The sequence below is a fragment of the Tachyglossus aculeatus genome, chromosome 4, assembly GCF_015852505.1.
Source record: "Tachyglossus aculeatus isolate mTacAcu1 chromosome 4, mTacAcu1.pri, whole genome shotgun sequence".
Lineage (NCBI taxonomy): Eukaryota > Metazoa > Chordata > Mammalia > Monotremata > Tachyglossidae > Tachyglossus > Tachyglossus aculeatus.
This window is the reverse complement of record NC_052069.1, coordinates 27,264,549-27,272,358: the sequence shown is the minus strand read 5'-3', so window position 1 is coordinate 27,272,358 and position 7,810 is coordinate 27,264,549. Positions and strand designations below refer to the sequence as shown.

Genomic DNA, 7,810 nt, shown 5'->3' with positions numbered 1-7,810 from the left:
CTCTGTGCCCCATTTCCTCCTCTTTAAAATGGGGATTCAGTACCTGTTCTCCCTCATATTTAGAAGGTGAATCTTGGTTGGGGTAGGGACCGTGTCTGACCTGAATGACTTGTATCTGCCCCAAGCTTAAAAGAGTGCTTGAAACATAGTAAGTGCTTACCAAATACTATTATTATTATTGTTTGTCCTATGCTGTCGAGTCATCTCTGACCCATAGCTACTCCATGAACACATATCTCTCAGAATGCCCCATTTCCATCTGCAATAGTTCTGGTAGTGTTTCCATAGAGTTTTCTTGGTAAAAATACAGAAGTGCTTTACTATTGCCTCCTTCCATGCAGTAAACCTGAGTCTCCCCCTCAACTCCGGTGCCAGTGCTGCCCTGCACAGGTGAGTTTTGACTTGAAGCAGATTGCCTTCTACTCGCTAACCACTGCCCAAGCTAGGAATGGAATGAATGTGCCTCTGTTTTCACTCTCCCTCTGGTATTCGAGACTGGTAGAGTACTGGAAACTCTCCAGGTATGATCCTGAGAGGGGTTATAATTATTATTATTATTATACTATTCCACTAATACCTATCTGAACACTATTGAAATAGTTTCCTCTGATCCATCACCCAAGGTGTGCTCAAATTTATTTCCAAGAACGCAGATGCCAAGCTTATGCTCTTTATGGAAATTTTTCCAGTCAGGAAGTTCATAATATCTTATTAATCTAAGCATAGTGCATTCTGGAATGGTGTTTATTAACGGTGTCTATTATTATTAATCACTATTATATTATAATAATGATTATTAATACATGCTAATTAACAATAATAATGCACTGCTTCACTTTACTGACCTGATTTCATGGCAACCTGCCTTGGCTCTTGCCAGCAAAAACTAGGAAGTGGGGCAACAGTGTTGAGTTATTTGAAACTGGTAACCATCAGCAAAGTATGATTTCCTTAAATGTCCTGAAAATGGAGAAAATGTGAACTGCAACAGGAGGGGCTTAGGTTAGAACGTGAGAAAAGCCTCCTAACTACATTTGTTGCAAAGAAAGAGAAGGCAAAGAAGGGTTCCTGAGGAGATTTAAGTGTTAGAAGTAGTAGTAGTAAATAGTATTTATCAAGTGCTTACTGTGTGCCGAGTATTGTACTAAGCACTGGGGAAGAATTCATAGGTGGGAATTAGATGTGGTCCCTGTTCTTCAGATGGCTCACAAGCAAAGAAAAAAAATAGACCTGTTGCCCTGCTCAGAAACAGGGGAATAGGCTAGATGGCCCTTCAAGGAGTCTTTAATTTCTGATGGATACAGAAAATTGTATTACTAGCAAGCCTATAATAATTATAAGAATAATTAGAGTACTTGTTAAGTGATGATGGATGCAGAGGATTATATTTCTAGCACAAAGAATAATAGTAATAATACCTGTTAAGAGCTTACTCTGTGCCAAATACTGTTCTAAGCCCTGGGATTGATACACGATAATCTGCTTGAACAGTCCCTCTCTCACAAGGGGCTCACAGACTATTCCACTAAAACCAATCTAAACACTATTGAAATAGTTTCCTCTGATCCATCTCCCAAGGTTTGCCCAAATTCGTTTCCAAGAACACAGATGCCAAGCTTATGCTCTTTATGGAATCTTTTCCAGTCAGGAAGTTTATAATATCTAGGAATCTAAGCACAGTGCATTCTGGAATGGTGTTTATCATACTGTCTCCACTGACCATTATACTATTTATTATTCTCCACTTTATTTAGAATGCTTTAACCTGCATATAGCTCAACTGCATTCTTTGTTTGGGTAGTAACTGTAGATTTTCTTCTGTTTACAGAGATTAAAAATGAGATGAAAAAAGTTAAAAGTTTAAAATACCAAATTCTTTTATTGCTTGACTGGTAAACAGGTTAGTGGAAAATTTATCTAAAAATTGGCACATTGTTTATTCACTCCTCAGGGATTCATTATACCCTAAATTCAGTTTTGCGAAACCCTTAAATGCTTACTGTCAGTATATGTACATTCTAGGAGAAGAGTTGATTCTAGGAGAAGAGTTGAGTTGAGGCTGAAATAGAAATCCGCACATCGACAACCAGAGCAGGGAAGAATGTGTCTCTAATAGGAGCAGTGCAAAACAGGTTAAAAGGATCTCAGAGAGGACATTCCATGCTTTTTCTAATCTTTTTACTTTTAAGTTCCAAGTGCACATTTCTCTTCTGCGGAGGTTTCGCTGCTGGTATAAGTTGCTAAAATTACAAAGAATTGACAAATATGAGTCTGCTGTTACTTCGCTATGTATCAAAAAGTTAGGTGTGTGAGTCACTTCTGAGTGGCTCACACAAAGCGACGCTACTTCATGAACTGAACACTTCAAATAAGCAGCATGACCTTGTGGGAAGAGCAGCGGACTGACAGTCAGGAGACCTGGGCTATCATCTCGGTTCTGCCACAGGTCTGCTGTGAAACTTGCATCAAGTCACTTCATTTCTTTGTGCTTCAGTTTCCTCATCTGCAAAATGGGAGATTAAATACCTGTTCTCCTTTCCCTCTTAAGACTATGAGCCCGATGTGGGAGAGGAACTGTATCTGCTCTAATCATATTGCATGCACCCCAGCACTTAGAAAAGTGCTTGCCAAATAACATACACTAAATGGATACAGCAATGACTATTCTTATTCACTTCTGGGTCCAGAGGGCAGGACAGAGTCAAGTTGCATTTTAAATCCCTGAAGTCGCTGTTCAATCAATCAATCAGTCATATTTATTGAGAGCGCTCTGTGTGTGCATAGCACTATGCTAAGCACTTGGGAGAGTACAATATAACAGAGTTGGTAGACACATTCCATGCCTATGGTGAGTTTACAGTCTAGAGGGGGAGACAGACATTATATGAATGAATTATGGATATAATAATAATAATGGCATTTATTAAGTGCTTGCTATGTGTAAAGCACTGTTCTAAGTGCTGGGGAAGTTACAAGGTGATCAGGTTGTCCCACTTGGGGGCTCACAGTCTTCATCCCCATTTTGCAGATGAGGTAACTGAGGCCCAGAGAAGTTAAGTGACTTGCCCAAAGTCACACAGCTGACACTTGGTGGAGCTGGGATTTGAACCCATGACTTCTGACTCCAAAGCCCGTGCTCTTTCCACTGAGCCACGCTGCTTCTATGTGCTTATATGTACATAAGTGCTGTGAGGGAGGGGCGAAAACAAGGAGCAAATCCTAGTGCTTCCTGTTTACCCCGCCATGGTCCTGGGGTCATCTCCTTCCCTCAATTCTCTGCAGGCAGTCCCAACCCTAAGCCAAGGTCCTCTTCTATGGACCTTGCTTTCCTGGGTGGGATTTCAGGACTTTCCTAGGATACACAATGAAGATATGCTTTTGCTCAACTATGAATGATTGAGAATGGATGAGAAACAGTGTGGCCTAGTGGAAAGTGGGAGTCAGAGGATCTGGGATCTAATCCTGACTCTGTCACTTGCCTGCTGTGTGACTTCGGGCAACTCACTTCACTTCTCTGTGCCTCTGTTTCCTCAACTGTAAAATGGGGATTCAATACCTGTGTTCTCCCTGCTCCTTAGACTGTGAGCCCCATGTGAGACAGGGACTGTGTCTGACCTGATTGATTTGCATCTTTCCCAGCACTTAGAACAGTGCTTGACACACAGTAAGCTCTCAGTGAATACCATAAAAATGAAAAAAAAAAAAAAAGATTGATTCTTAGGCATGCACGGGAGAACTTCTTCAATAGTATTTTATGAGTTGAAACATTTGTTCTATGGCAAGCTCACAGGCAGTGTCCTCCAATAGGTTTCTGCAGACAGGTTTTTCATTCATTCGTATATATTGAGCACTTACTATCTTCAAAGCACTGTAGACTGTGAGTCCACTGTTGGGTAGGGACCATCTCTGTGTGTTTCCGACTTGTACTTCCCAAGCGCTTAGTACAGTGCTCTGCACACAGTAAGTGCTCAATAAATACGATTGATTGATTGATTGATTGATTAAGCGCTTGGGAGAGTACAATATTGTAGCAAACACATTCCTGCTCACAACAAGCTCACAGGAGCTCACAGGCTATAACTTGTTGGAACATCTGCCAATCTTCTGATGCAGATTTGTTGTTGGGGGAGGGGCATTTGGGCCCAAATCTGATGCTGATAAAGGGTGGGGGGCAGATCTCAGGATGTCAGACAGAAAGAGAAAAGCTTGCCTCTTGTCTTCTAGATCAGGGTTGGAGAACAACCCTGCCTGTCTCACTGATGCTACTACCCCAGTTGTGAAAGAGACCAGATGGGTACAAAGGGAAGTTGATAATAGTGCACTTAATGACAAGAGAGTGTTAACAGTCACAGTGCAGCTGTGGTGAAGAAGAAGGGCCAGGAGGACTCAGAACTGAGAGAAACTCTCAAAACAGAAAGAGATAGAGCCCAGGACGACAAGCTACCCCTGGGCCTTACCAGCAAGGGATTGCTGGGTGGATGGGCGTTCCCTGAGAGAGTAGGCTTCTTAAAAGGCTAGAGATATCCATCAGGTATTGTCCAACTTTCATGCGGGGGAAACTGGAGGAAGAAAATTATGGTTGTACTTGCATAGGCAAGCTAAAGGTAAGATGGAGGCCCCAAAATGGCTTTCTTTTTCTTCTTGGATGCTGTCGAGTCATCTCTGATTCATAGGGCCTCTATGGCTTTTTTTTTCATAGAGATTTCTTGGTTAAAAATACAGAAGTGGTTTAGCATTGCCTCCTTCTGTGCATTAAAAACTTAAGTCTCTGCTGTTGTCTTTGATCAAGATTTTGATCACTTGATCATCCGCCTTTGACTCTTTGGGCTGCCACTGCTGCCCATCACATGTGAATCAACTTTGATGCTTTGTCTTAGACCTGTCCATTATAGGTAACCCTGACGAGAGTATCTGGAGAAGCAGCGTGGCTCAGTGGAAAGAGCACAGACTTTGAAGTCAGAGGTCATGGGTTCAAATCCCAGCTCCGCCAACTGTAGATGTGTGACTTTGGGCAAGTCACTTAACTTCTCTGTGCCTCAGTTACCTCATCTGTAAAATGGGGATTAAGACTGTGGGCCCCACGTGGGACAACCTGATCACCTTGTAACCTCCCCAGCCCTTAGAACAGTGCTTTGCACATAGTAAGTGTTTAACAAATACCATTATTATTATTATTATTTTTATCTCTCAATGACATAGCTCTAAGCTTCATTAGCATACACAAACTCTCTTGACCTGATAAGGTATTGTTTCTAAATTGCTTTAGAGGGAAAAAATGCATTATTTTTTTGTCCCAAATGACTGGAGTTCCCTGATTTGAACTCACCAAACAATCATTTAACTCCCCACTTACCCTGGCTGGTGAATGTGGGTATGACCAGAATTGGTTTCTCCTTTTCTCCCATTTCTGATCAGCCCTCTGCTGCCCCAGCTCCCCACTCTCACCTGCGTCTGGGTGCAGAATGTCAGGGAGACTTCAGTGAGTCAGTCAGTCATATTTATTGAGCACTGACTGCATGCAGAACACTGTACTAAGCGCTTGGCAGAGTACAACATAACGATAAAGAGACACATTCCCTGCCCACAATGAGCTTACAGGCTGCTTCACCATGGTGTAGAGATGGAATCAGGGCATGTGTCAGAGGTCAAGGGAAAGCAGAGAGAGTACAGTTGGGCCAAAGAACAGAAAGAATAGGACACGAAGGAAAATCACAAGATTGGGGGACTTATAGAGGAGGAAGAGAAAAGCAGGGAGGCAAGCAGGTCAAATAATAGAGGAGGACAGGCCCTTAGAGAGTAAAAAGGCTTACGACAGCAGGGAGTTACACTGAGTGATGGAGAATGAGCAGGGAAATGAAGACAGGTACAGGAGGGGAACTGAAGACAGAGAGAATAGGTGGCAGAAATAGAAGATGAACAAATTCAGAGACAGCTAAACAGGGTTCAGGAACAAAGGAGGAGGTGGAGGAGGAGGGATGGGGCAGGGGGAAAGGAAGAACGTGACAGAGGCACTTACAGGAAGCAGGAAAGGAAGAGGGAGAGGTAGGAGGAGTGTCACGTTGGCTCTAACCTGGTTGAAGCCTGGATATTTCTACTTGGGTCTAATAAGCATTTTAAGCCACGTACACAAGGTGGACACGTAGCTTTCTGAGCCACGGAACGCTAGCAGTTAAAATTCATTCTAGTAGCCAGAAGTGAATTGACTTTAACACATTAGCTTCACTTGGTATTTAAGAAAATAAAAGAGATCCAATTTTTAAAATGACCATAAAATATAGATTAGCTGTGGGGCTTTGTTCAGCCTTCTTCCAGCCGCCTGAAATCTATGGAATTAGTTGCTCACAAGACAAAAAGCTGACTTTATTTGGAAAACTAAACAAAAGATTTTTCCCCTCCTCCCCCCTACCCATTGCATTATGCCTTTATGTCGTCAAGTTGAATTCCGTCAGTAATGCTTTATTCTCCCAGACCCCACTGAACATTAAAATGAACACGTAAAAGCAAGGAACAAAAAGAGGGAAGATTATAATGCAGATAAGGCAAAGGCTTAGTTTTTGTTTTGAATGTAAATGCCTCTGCAGCTTGCAGAATCACCCCCCTACATAAGGCCCCCTAATTATTTCATCATGCAGCAGGAAACCCTGGTAGGTCATATATATAAACAGCCCGAGGCTGGGACCTCTTCCTCAGATAGAGCATGACATCTGACATCTGGGTAAGCCTGCCGCTGGCATGCCACAAAATTACCTAGGAAGCTCAGACTTTAACGAATGCAGAAGCAACTGGGAGTTCAGGATAATGGGGAAAGGCAAAGGTCTCACCTAATCCAATAAATTCTAGCCAAGATGAAAAAAGTGGCTAGGTAAGTGTCCAGTAATGGTTCGCTGGGCTGCTTTCCTTGGTAGAGAGCATAAAGATGCTACAACCCAGAAAGGACTCGTTCCCTTATCTTGATTTTAGGTGTGCAGAATTTTCACTGAGTTTGGATAGGGCTTCAGGGACTTGGTAAACTGCAGGCTCCTTGCCACCCCCCTTTAATGAGAGGCTGCGGTGACAAAGGCAACCTGTTAGAATAATGGTATCTAAGCACCCACAGGGTGCCCTTGGCCTTAATACCATAGAAGCCTGAGAAAGTTGTTTCCTGACTACAAGGAGCTTACCCCTTAATGGAAGAAACAGCCAAAAAAAATCTACAAATTGAGCAGCCAGAACAAAAAGATCTTTGTGGACAGGGAACCGATCTTGTGTTTCTAGTGCATTTTTCCCAGGTGGGTAGTAGAGTGCATCTGTGGGGCCTCAGTAAGTATCATTACTATTAAATTCAATGCTCAGGTTTTCCTTTTATGCTCATACAGATTTCTTCCCCACCATGCTAATTGGAGGGGACAATCTTAATTGTGCTTAGGATAGTTGGTATGAGTTCCCCAAATCTTTACTCTCAGATCCTCTTTGAAGATGGAGAAACCCTCTCTTAATGTTTCTCTGACTTTGAAAGAGGACTGGTGGGGCCCTGGGATTTAACCACTTTCCTTTTACTCCTTTCTTCCTCCCCTGGATCTCCCTTCCTCTTTCCTCTTTTCCCTTTGGGAGTCATTGGAAACTGGAAAGCACGGGGCACCGTATCCAAATTCATTACTTCATTCATTGTCATATTTTTTCAGTGTTTACTGTGGGCAGAACACTGTACTAAGTGCTTAGGAGAGTACAATACAACAATAAACAGATACATTCCCTGTCCACAATGAGCTTACAGTCTAGAGGGGGGAAACAGACGTTAATATAAATAAATAAATTATGGATGTGTACATAA

General features: G+C 42.4%; 1 non-coding gene across 1 annotated transcript; it reads right to left on the bottom strand.

Annotated features, from left to right (window-relative positions):
• Positions 1-400: 400 nt before the first annotated feature.
• LOC119927500 lies at positions 401-539 on the bottom strand. The gene has a single exon (XR_005450497.1). It is a non-coding gene; the product is annotated as a small nucleolar RNA SNORA7 (small nucleolar RNA).
• Positions 540-7,810: the final 7,271 nt, after the last annotated feature.